Genomic DNA, 12,957 nt, shown 5'->3' on the forward strand with positions numbered 1-12,957 from the left:
AGCATCAGCAACAATATTTGAAGAACCCTGTATGTAAACAATACTAAAATCAAATTCCTGTGGGTACAACGCCCATCGTGACAATCTGCCATGAGTTAATTTTGTTGACATAAGAAATTCCAGAGCTCGATGATCGGTGTAAACCTTAGTATGTCTGCCAAACAAAAATGTCCGAAATTTTGTAAAAGCCCAAACAACAGCCAAAGCTTCAAGTTCCGTAACCGAATAATTCTTTTCTGATTTAGAGAGAACACGACTTCCAAATGCAATAGTCTTCTGTACTACAACGCCGTTTTCTTCTATCTGTTGAAATAAGTGTGCCCCTAGGCCCTTGTATGATGAGTCCGTAGCCAAACAAAAATCTTTAGATAAATCCGGATGTGAAAGAAGTGGAGCAGCAACTAAAGCATCACGAAGCTGTTCAAATTCTGACTGAGCTTCCTCATCCCAACACCAATTAGAATTCTTTCCAGATAGTTCACATAAACGAGGTGTAGCCAAATTGTCCAATCTAACAAAGCGTCTAAGGCCAGTATTACACTATCAAATTTCTTTGTCCAATATCTTTGTCCAATATCTTTGTCAAAGATATTTGATAGTGTAATAGGGATCTTTGACAAATGTCGTCCAATATTTGATCAAATCTAGGCCGAGGCCGTATATTTGATCAAAGAAATCGCTTGTCTTCTGTTCACTGCAATGCGAAATGTTACCACGCGGAGCGCTAGCATCGCTGCAGCGTTCTGTCGTCTGTAGTGTTTTTATAACCATTGCCGGTAAATACAATTGGTGTGTGCCGACAACTACAGAATTAATAGAGATGTCTGAAGCTTATGAGGCGCTTTACAACGTGAGGCACCCTGAATACAAAAATACATTAAGAAGATTGGAGACCTAACCTGACCTAACCTAACATAACCCTCTCCTGTAGCAAGGAATCGGAGTGTTATAGTGAGCCTGTCTTCTGAAGATATAGCAGTTCTTAAGTGAAAATTGTGCTTTGTGATATGAGGATACACTTCATTGAGCACATACAGAAATGTATGCTCATCCATTCTTAAGTAATTGATGTACGACTTGACGTCTTCCACTGTAAGCTCACGTAACAAGTTTTGTTGAATGCTTTTATCGTGTCGTCGTAAAACCCACGGCTTCACCCAGATTAGATTAGTTTTTCGTTCCATAGATCCGTGCTGAGGAGATCCTCGTGGATGTGGAACATGTCGATTTTTTTTAAGCTGAAATAAAAATACTAATAGTATGAATAAATACAATACATCATTTGTTTCTATTAAAAATTTCGCCAATGGAGTAGAAGGAGTTGGCCAGTAGTAAGTCTTTCAGGCTCCTTTTAAACTGATCTTTATTTCTAACTAAATTTTTTATGTTTCCTGGCAAATTATTGAAGATGAGTGTTCCTGAGTAGTGGACCCCTTTTTGAACTAAAGTAAGTGTTTTTAAGTCCTTGTGCAGATCATTTTTGTTCCTGGTATTTTATGTATGAACTGAGTTGTTTGTTGGAAAAAGAGTTATATTATTTACGACAAATTTTATTAAGAAGTAAATATACTGAGAGGCAGTAGTTAACCTGCGAGCCGGAAGTATAGTGAGACTGTCATTTGGGCCTACGAGAGTTATAGTTTTTTTTGTTTGTTTCTCATGCCTAGATAACTGTACAAACATATCGTTGCATGTATTGTAATAATGATTACATATAATGATCCACATGCAACAATATCTCTACGGAAGTATCTAGGCATGAAATACAAAACAAAAAAAGCTAACCTGCAAATCTCGTACGTCCAAACGACAGTCTCACTGTACTTCTGGCCCGCCAACAGTTTCATTTTCTTTCTTATTTTCCCCCAGTACCAATGCAAGAATCTGAAGTACCCAGTTCTTTGAAGAGGTTTCTGCAGGAGGTCCGTGAATTTACTCCACAAATAATACGTATTACACGCTTTTGGACCTTGAAAACTTTTGTTTGACTTCAAGATTTACCCCAAAATATTATCCCATATGACATTATGGAATGAAAGTATGCAAGCTTTTTCATTTTTATGTTGCCTATGTCTGCTAACACTCGAATTGCAAATACAGATTTGTTAAGGCGTTTCTGCAGTTCTGTGGTGTGCTCCTCCCAACTGAATTTATTATCAAGTTGTAATCCCAGGACTTTTAAGACTGTCAACCTCGTGTGTATGGTTCCATTTTTTCCCCCCACTTCTTTTCCGCATGTGCACACAATGCAGTTGGAGTACGTAGAACTACTGCGGTTAATAACAAGTTGTTGTCAGCCATCTTGCACTTTGACGAAAAATTTGATGACAGTGTAATACCCCTTCTAGCGCTACGTCAAAGATCTTTGTCCAATATATTGGACGGAATATTGGATCACATCTTTGATCAAATATTGGACAAAGAAATTTGATAGTGTAATACCGGCCTAAGAAAATTACAGACACCAAGGAAACTACGAACATCACGTTTTGTGGTAGGAACAGCATAATTACGAATAGCATCTAGTTTCTCTGGATCAGGAAGAATACCTTCTGTAGAAATAATGTGACCGAGAAATTTCACCTGAGAACGACCAAATTCAGATTTTTCTAAGTTCACTGTAACGCCAACTTTTGCAAAAATACGTAATAATGAATCCAAAATTTTGTTGTGCTCACTCCAAGAATGTTTAGCAATAAGAATATCGTCACCATATGAAGTAATATTGTCACGAAGATAAAAAGGTAAGATTTCGTTTAAACTACGAATGAATGCTGCTGAAGATACAGTAAGTCCAAACGGTAATTTCCGAAACTGGTAACAGTTACCAAAGGCTAAAAAAGGCAGTATATTTTCTACAATCAGGGTGGAGTTCTATTTGCCAAAAACTTGCGCGCATATCAATCGTGGATAAAACTTTAATTCCATGGAAATGTTGAAGTTCATCTAAATTTTGTGGGCGGTCAGTTTCAGGAATGATGATATTATTTATCTCTCTGGAATCCAGAACCAAACGAATTGACCCATCCTTTTTAAGAACAACGTGTAATGGGCTAGTATAAGGACTGACTGCAGGCTCAATAATGCCCTGATCTAACATGTATTTAAGTTCATTCTTAACCTTGTCTCTGTAAGCCAAAGGAATAGCGTACGTTTTCCCCCGAAATGGTGTGTGTTCTTTTACTTTAAATAAATATTGTTAGCCCTGTATAGTTCCTGTGTGATGACTAAATACTGTAGCATGTGAAGTCAAAATGTGGTGCAGCTCTTCTCTTGCAACGTCATCTGGCACTTCAGCTTTCTTAACCTTTTCATTATTTAATTCTTCGTTATTATTTATATCATCCATCGCGTCTCTGTATCTATTGTCACTGTCATGAATAAACACACCGTCGTCATAATGCTCAACGAAAACATCAGAAGTAAGAAACTTTAAACATTTTGTATCTGACTCAGATCTTGTTAAACACTCGAAAAATTTCAAACTTTTCGGTATTCCGGCAACAGTCAAATTCACACTTCCTTCTTTAAAGTTCAAAATTGCCTTATGTGTGTTAAGAAACTCCATACCTAATATAATTTGTGTACTGAGTAATGGAACAATAATAAAATTAGCAGAAAACTCGTATCCTTGACAAATGAAATTTAGGTTCGTCTGTTGTTTGACTTCCACACTTTTTCCAGAAATAGCGCCTCGAATTGTAGTTTTAGAAACAGGTAACACAGGACAAGCAATAGTTCTTACACATATACGAAAAACTGATTCACTAATGACATTCAATGGGCTCCCAGAATCTAAAACTGCAGTGACCTTATTCTTACCCACACATACTTCAATAACAAGATGTAAAAATGCGTCTACATTATTGTCCTTTTCGTCTAGCAAAATGTCTCATGTCTTCCAGGCGTACGTAGTGTAAAGTTGTAGTGTCATTACTTTCTGAACCGTCTATATTGCTGCCAGAAGCCGAAGCTGCAAGTATTTATTTATTTATTTATTTATTTATCTCTTGTTCCGGTGATCCATGTTGTGACAGTATCACAGGATATGGAACGTGTCAATTTTACAAGCTTTTGGCCAGAATTTATGGTAATACATAAAACAAAACAAAAACAGTAAACAGTAACTTAGGTCCCACTACAAAAAAATACATTTTAGATATAGATAGAGATTACAAAACAAAAAACAGTGAACAGTAACTTAGGTCCCACTACAAAAATACATTTTAGAGAGAGATAAAGATTACAAAATAATAAGTGTTACAAAGAAATAAATATTGCAAAATATATGTTCACAATAAAAATATTCGGTATTACAAACACAAAATTGGGCATTTCACAATACAAGAGATGTTAAACACTGTAGTTCAGGAACTCTTCTAATGTATAAAATGATCCTTGCAATAGGAACTGCCTTAAGGTTTTTTTGAACAGGAGATCATCATCTATCAAACACTTAATTCTTGAAGGGAGGGCATTAAAAATCTTACAGCCACTGAAATGGACTCCTTTCTGCACCATACTTAGATTTGGCTGTTCATAGTGGATATCATGTTTCCTTCTAGTATTGTGACTGTGATATGCACTATTCAGCTTAAAGATGGATTTTTCTTTCCTTATGAAGCACATCAATGAGAATATATATTGCGCAGTGGATGTAAGTATTTCAAGCTTCTTAAAAAGATTCCTGCATGTGGCTCTAGGATTGACTCCACACATGATCCTTATGGCTCTTTTTTGTACACACAGTACTTTTTTAGCCAGTGGCTGATTTCCCCAAAATATAATTCCAAATGCCATAATTGCATGAAAGTAACCATAATATGCTGACTTCATGGTTTCCATATTTCTATAAGAAGAAACAATGCGCAATGCATATGTTGCTGAACTTAGTCTTTTGCACAGATCCACGATGTGGCTGGACCAATTCAGTTTGCTATCAATATGCAAGCCTAGGTATTTTGAGGAATCTACCCTGTTCATTGTCTGCTCACCTACCTTTACAAATATTTCCTCATCTTTGGATGTTTTGTGGAACTGAATGTAGTTTGTTTTACAGTAATTTAAAATAAGACCATTAATGTTGAACCAGTTCACCGTTTCATTTAAAATCTTATTTGCCGTTACCTCAAGCTTATCTTCCGAATTATCAATAAGTAGTGTAGTGTCATCCGCGAAAATGGTGAATCTACAATATTCTGTAGAGAGAGGAAGATCATTTATAAATATAATAAAAAGTAGGGGGCCCAGAACTGAGCCCTGCGGCACTCCACATGAGATGGTACCCCATTCTGAAGATATAGGGACACCAACTTGACTATCTACTACAACTTTTTGTTTTCTGTTTGACAGATATGAGTCGAGCCATTTCCCTGCTGCACCACTTATACCGAGATGTGCAGCTTTTTGTAAAAGAATTTGGTGATTTACACAGTCAAATGCTTTTGTTAGGTCACAAAATATGCCAATCACTTTCAGTTTTTTGTTGATAGATTCCAAGAGTTTGCCAGTAAATGCAAATATTGCATCTTCTGTTGACAAACCTTTCTGAAACCCAAATTGACTTTTGCTGAAGCTATTGTGTTCACTGAGATGCTTAACTATCCTGGCATGCATTAGTTTCTCTAAAACTTTCGAAAAGCTTGTCAGTAGTGATATTGGCCTATAGTTAGCAGTATCCGTCTTATCCCCCTTCTTATACAGCGGTTTTACAACTGCATACTTAAGCCTCTCAGGAACTATTCCTTGCTTAAGTGATGCATCAAAAATGTGGCAAAGGACTTTACTTACATGGCTGGAGCAGTATTTTAATAATTTGTTAGAAATGTTGTCAATTCCAGCAGAGTTTTTACTTTTCAGGGATTTAATAACTCTTTCAATTTCTTGAACAGTGACTGTTTTTACCTTCATGTGTTGCACTAAACCAGGTACTCTAGCTTTCAAAAGATTGATGGCTTGCTTCATGGACCCTTGTAAACCTATTTTTTCTGTTACTGTTAAAAAATTGTAGTTGAATGTGTCTGCAACTGTTTTTGGATCGCTAACAAGATTACCCTCACTTTTGATTTGGATATTTTCACTACAAACTGCATTTTTCCCGGTTTCCTTCTTTACAAATTTCCAGATAGTTTTTACTTTATTGCTTGAGTTGTCAATTTCTGCCTTCAAGCACATGTTCTTTGCTGCCTGAATTGTCTTATTCAGAACTTTACTGTAGATTTTATAGTGTGTAATCCTACTGTTATCATTTGAACTCCTGGCTGCAGCATATAGTTCTCTTCTTGTTTTACAAGAGATTTTGATGCCTTTAGTAATCCAAGGCTTGTTTCCAGATTTGCACAGGTTTTCTCTCACTGATTTTTTAGGAAATGCTTCTTCAAAAAGGCTTGTAACTTCATTGATAAATATATTAAATTTTGAATTAACACCAACTGTAGCATATACAGGAGACCAGTCCACAAGCCGTAATTGCTGATTAAAGGTTTCAGTGGTGTGTCTGTTTATAATCCTAAATGTTTTCCAAATGAAATTTTCTTTTCTTCGTACATTCATTTGGTTTAGAGTGAGGAATTGCCCTTCATGATCAGAGAGACCATTTATAATATTTTTCATGGTTAAATTATTGCAAATATCCTTATCTACAAATACATTATCTATTAAAGTGCTAGAGCTGGCAGTTACTCTAGTTGGAGTGTTCACAAGTGGTACTAAATTGTAACAGTACATTAAATGTTCAAAATCTGTCTTGTTTCTATTTTCTGTTAAAAGGTCCACATTGAAGTCACCCATAACAATGATAGATTTAGTTTTCCTACATAGGTGGACCAGAAGTGATTCAGTTTGTCTTAGAAATACATTTAGATTTCCAGCAGGTGCCCTGTAAACAGCCAGAACAATAACAGTTGCACTATCTGCTGTTAACTCAATGCCACACACCTCAAAATGTTGTTCATCACAGTATTTGCTTAAATCTAGGGATTTATACACTATATTATTTTTTATAAATATTGCAACACCACCTTTTTCCATAACAGATCTACAGTAATGAGTAGCTAAACTAAAGTTCTCAATCTGTATCATGTGGATCCCATTCTTAACGTGATGTTCTGAGAAACACAGTATATCAGGCTCACTTTCACACTCGTCTTTTAAATTTATTAGCAACTGGTCTATTTTATTCTTGAGGCTACATATATTTTGGTGGAATAAAGACAAAGTTTGATTTTTCCTCACCTCTGCATTTGCGTGATGTTTGCTAGGAATGGCTTTTTTCAGTACATTAGTTGATAGTATTGCTTGGGGTGTGGAAAACTCATATTGAACACACGAGAGAGATGCTTCACGCAACTTTGAATCCTCATCTCTCGTGTTACTCACCATAAAAAACGCTGAGTTTGTTTTCTGTTGCGTGTAGGACGGGCAATAGTTACCGCTGAATATGTTGTTTTAGCTGTTGGTTCCGCCACTGACGATTCTGCTGCTTTTGAGGATGCTTCTTCTTCTTTTGCTGAGACTGGTCCCATACCGGTACATGGAATTTTTCTGTTCGCTCTCTCTCTGTTCGCAATGATTTCTTTTATCATTTTACATACAACGTTTTTTCCTTCATAATTTAGATGCATTCCGTGTTTGGTATGCTGGCATCTGTCCAATTTGCCTATATCAAGGACGCTACATTTTCCAAACAAAGAACACATCTGTCTTATTTTAATGTTAGTTTTACGTATTTCTTTATTTACACACGAGTGATACATTAGATCATATCTGTGTGGTAATGTTGCAACTATCGTATTTTTTTGTTTACTGCGTTCCAGGAATTTCTTTAGTTCAGTGAGACAGTTATTTGCTTCGTTTTTCGCAACATCATTTGCGCCCGCTATACACACGACATAGTCATTTTTTCCCGACATTTTGTCTTGTAAATCAACACCAATAATGTTTTTTGCTGTTGCTCCTGGCTTCACAAAACCTGTTGCGTCGTATTTCGTCTTTTCTTTGAATAGTCTCGTCATTTTTCTGCCGTGACTGTCCGTTAAAAATAATACATTACTTTCGTCTTTGCACTGTTGTACGTTTTGATCGATAGTGTCTTTCTCATTACTTCGTGCAATAGATGCCCCATTATTATGTACAATAGAGGGCATGCTCAATATCGCACCTTTATTGTTTGTGTTAATGCTGAACTCAGAGCCTGTATCACCATTCTGATTACAAAGTTTGTTCAAAAGTTCATGTTCCCTTACCGATGTTAGGCCTAAATCCGCCTCTTCACTCACGGAAAGAACTTGAAATTTGTTTTTAACAGCCCACTGCTCCGTGTTTTTACTCCCTGGTGATGCTTTCGTATTCACACCTCTGTTTTTATATGGTATATTTGTCCACTCATTAGAGTTTTTTTGCGGAAGAGAACTGGCCGTTTGTTTGACTAATGACTCACTTATTTCTTTTCGAAGTTCTGACATCTCACTACTCAATACACTGACGATTTGCTGAAGGCTAGAAATACACTCATTTAACTTAATAATTTCGTCCTTACAATTCACACACACTGTACTTTTACCGATATTATTTTCGTTTTTCGCAGGAACACTACTCACTTGTACACACAACATCTCCGCCATCTTTGTCGATTGTTTGCGTCACGTCTTTGAGTATTCGCGTCATTTCGCGGATCAGTTTCTACGATTTGCACTTGTCTCTCTGAAGTTCTGTCACGTGGAGGATGCCAATTAGGTCCCTCCTGTCTGTTAGATGCAAATTCTTGGTTGTGTCTTATTAAAATTTCTATTTTCCTGTCTGTCTGCATGACCACTTCTTGTGTAATTTCGACTGTCACTTCTGAAATTATTGTTGTATCTACTACCCTGGTTATTTCTGTAGTAAGAATTTCTATTACTGTATGAATAATTTCTGTCTTTATGATACCGATTACTGTTTCCGTATGATTGATCATTCCGGTACGAATTACCGTTATTATAATTGTATGTGTAATTTCTGTTAGAACGTCTGTTATTGTCATAAGGCTGGTATCTATTGTCCTGTCTGTTACGTCTGTCATCCTCAAAGTTACCCATATAACGCCCGTTCCGATCACTATCTCTTTTCTCTGAAAATCTATTGTAAATACTGTTACTGAGAAAGTTACAAGAAGTCCCGTCGTCGTTGTCATACTCAAGTTCTTGCAACAAAGTCTTAAAAGTCTCAATGTCGTCTTTACATCTTCCGGCTAAAGCAATTTGTCTTATGGATTGTGGCAGCTTAGTTAAACAAATGCTAATTAATTCAGTCGGGCTATAAGGGTTGGACAGGAACTGATGCTTTCGAATCATGTCTGCAAAATATTCTGCTGGCGTGCGGAACTCAGACTGTTTAAAATTACGCTGCATAATCAGACTATGTTTGACTGTCTTGCGTGTTTTCGGACCAATATGCCGATAGAAATGCATGATAAAAATCATTTAGATTATTACAATCTCTAATGAGTGCGCGCATCCGCGTCTCCGGTTCGTTTTCTAAATATCCACACATAAATTCCAGTTTGTGACTTAGTGGCCAATTTGGTGGGAGTGCGTACATAAATTGATCTAGCCATGAACATGGATGTATGTCATTCTTAGAATTGCGGAAGATCTTAAATTTCCGAACAGTCAAAAAGTGTTTATAGTCAAAGTTTTCGCCTCGTGGCGACAAAGACCTACCGCGTCTGTCCCAGTCCCAATGTTGATTATTGTCAAGTTCGCGCGCCTGGCGCTCTCTTGTTGCATCCCGTAAATGAAACAAATTATTTTCTTCAAACCCCTCTGGTATCTGTGATTCTAAATTTCTTTTGCTGTTTTTTCCTACGATTTCGCCTTCAATTTGCTTGACTTGCTTTCGTAATGCCTCAACTTCCCTTTAAACGCGTTCATTAAATTTTCCCTGATTTTCAACATGCTTATTTATGTTCTGGTACTCTTCGGTTTCTGCAAATGGTAATGGAGCTGTATCATCCGAATCTCTGTCCCCATGTAAACTAAGATTTGTCAATTTATCTGAAATCTCGTCAACTCTTTCCGTTAAGTCACCTATTTTTTCTTTCTGTTTATTTAAGTCTTCCGTAAGTGTCGCGACTCGGGTTTCAGTATTAACACATTTGGTAGTTAACTGTTCATATTGTTGTGTTAGATTATTCAATCTGTCATTTGGTACGGATTCCTCGATTCTCTCAAATATTTCTTCCTTATCTTTTGCACGTTGTAAATTTAACTCTGAAAATTTCTGTACTATCACGCGATCTCTTTCTTCCTGTTCTCTATCCTGTTCCCTTTGTCTAATCTCTACTGCAACTAATCTATTATTGTGAGCATTCAAAATCGGTTGTACTTCTGATTTCTTTCTTTAATTCATCTTCATATTTTTGAAACATGTCCCTATTCGTGAATCTAACCGTGTTTCCAAAGTTCCCATCTCTGTTTTTAATTCAGATCCTAACCGTGTTTCCATTGTTGCCATCTGTTTTTAATTCAGATCTCAAAGTTCCCATCTCTGTTTTAATTGTTCCTATTTGTGATCCCAGTGAGTCTAACCGTGTTTCCATTGTTCCCCTATCTGTTTTTAATTCAGATCGTAACTGTGATCCCAGTGAGCTTAACCGTGTTTCCATTTGTGAGTCTAACCGAGATCCCAAATTTAATATTGCACTCATTAACTGCTCCATATTAAATGGTTCAAAATTCTTTTCGCCCCTAACATTTCCCGCAAAACTAACTTCCTTCTGCATAGCCATAAAGCTATCTGTGTTCGATACTATTCCAGAATCGAATGTCGTTATCTCGGATTCTGTGAATTTTCTGATTGAGAAAAGTCTTCCCGACTTATTAAATTGTTTTCCACTTCATTATTCATGATACTGTTTTCCTCTGTTGGCGAGTTCGCCAAGTTAACAATTTCGTCATTCTCACTATCCATCAATTTTGCCTTTTTCATCGATCGCGTAATCATTTACAAAACATACAAAACTTGTCACTGTACGAAAATTACACACAATGACTTTATCTCCAACAATACCATTTACACGAAATGTTTCCCTCAAACACGATTAATCGAACAATTTAAATAATTGCCCGAAATTGTCAAACGTGTATACAAGACAATAATATTAAATTCTGAAATACCATTAGAAGAATGACAATTACCAAATCTACACATGCAATATAGACTACAATTACTAAACTACAAATTACTACAACACTACTACTGTCTACTATTTTTACAATCAGAAGAATTCCAAGGGACGATCCGAAGCAGCGGTCGCCATGTGCATGGGGGCTTAATTAAATTTAATGCAAATAATTTTAATTTTTTGATTTAGTAGCTGTCTGTTCGGTTACGCAGTCTCGTAAACGGTTGGCCCTGACAAGTTTTTGTACGCAATCTGACTGCATAGAACAACAACAAGAATGAAATGAAAATTTCCGTTAACACAATTAATTAAGTCCCCAGCAACTATAAAACCTACGAAACCAAAACACAAGTGTAATTGTTCTGTGTGTGGGAGTGTGATTCAATGTACACATCTGGCACGGTTCTTCAACAAGACAAATTTTAAATACCATTTATACTGAAGTAATTAAAAGAAAATAGAAATACTATAACTGTGCAAGAAAACCAGAATTACACTCTATTACAAGAACACAAGCCAGATGCTTTGTTGACTGAACCTGTAATGACTCATTATTTACGACATTAAAATAACGAAAAAAAAGGAAAAAATTTTTTTCTTTTACCTTCATATATTGACGAAAAGCACTCTAATCATTACAATATCTCCACATCGACTCGCTACTACCACATCTCAACAAGAACTTTTCAGTATCACATCTCAGCAAGCACTGCCTACTACGAGTTCTCGACCAGCACTTTTCACTAGCACATCTCAACAAGCACTGACTACTACGAGTTCTCGACAAGCACTGCCAGTGGAGGCGGCTGAATAATACTCTTTGGCGCAATCTCTGGCGCTGTGGCTCAGTGTAGCCACCTTTCATTGTTTATGCTTACAATAGCCTAAATAATTGTGCTGTCACATGCATTGAAACATAATTGCATGTTTGTATGTTTTTTTAATACGCACTGTCGGCAATTCTATGTTACTAAAATTAACTAGCGTGTACACACACACACACACATATTTTGCAATTCTGTAGAAAAAATTGATATTAGCATCTTTATCAAATATTTTTCTGTATTTCCAGTGACATTACAGGGAACACTATTTTAGGTTGAGAAAACTTTTTTTATAGAATAGAATATTTTTATTAGCCTTTCAGTATTTTTCATACAATTGGCTTCGTCAAAGTTTACAGAGGGTTTTAGTTTCAGTACAATTTTCAAATAGTTACAGAAAGGGGAGAAAAGGAACTAAAGACTTTTTCTTCAGCATTATGTAAAACAATGTTTTATACAATAATTAAATACACACATAAGAAAAGAATTACAGTAAATAACTAGCTTATATAATAACAAAACATTTTCTTCACAACTTAGGTAAAACATATATTTTGATGATTAGTTTCTATGAAGTCTTCAGTTATATAGAATTCGTTGTTTTTTATCCAGGTTTGCAATGTATTCTTATATTTATTTAGTGGTACTGTACGAGCCGAGCATGGTAACGTATTGAAAAATTTTATGCTTAAGTTCTTATAGTTATTATGGACTACAGCAAGTCTTGTGGAAGGCAAGCCCAGCAGGGGACTGTTTCTTGTACTGTGTGCATGCACATCACATCTCATATTCAATTTTTTCAGATTTTCTCTGGCATATATTAAACAGTTATATATGTACATGCTTGGCACTGTCATTACACCAAGAGATTTGAAATAATTTCTGCAGGACTCTCTCTTGGTGCTAACCCTTCCATGCACCTGATTGCTTTCTTCTGCCATCTGAAAATACATTCAGCCCCAGGGGAGTTAC

General features: G+C 36.2%; 1 pseudogene; it reads left to right on the top strand.

Annotated features, from left to right (window-relative positions):
- Window positions 1-12,957, top strand: part of LOC124775390 — a 165,286-nt pseudogene that overhangs the window by 76,280 nt on the left and 76,049 nt on the right.

Source organism: Schistocerca piceifrons, chromosome 2, assembly GCF_021461385.2.
Source record: "Schistocerca piceifrons isolate TAMUIC-IGC-003096 chromosome 2, iqSchPice1.1, whole genome shotgun sequence".
In the NCBI taxonomy this organism is placed as follows: domain Eukaryota; kingdom Metazoa; phylum Arthropoda; class Insecta; order Orthoptera; family Acrididae; genus Schistocerca; species Schistocerca piceifrons.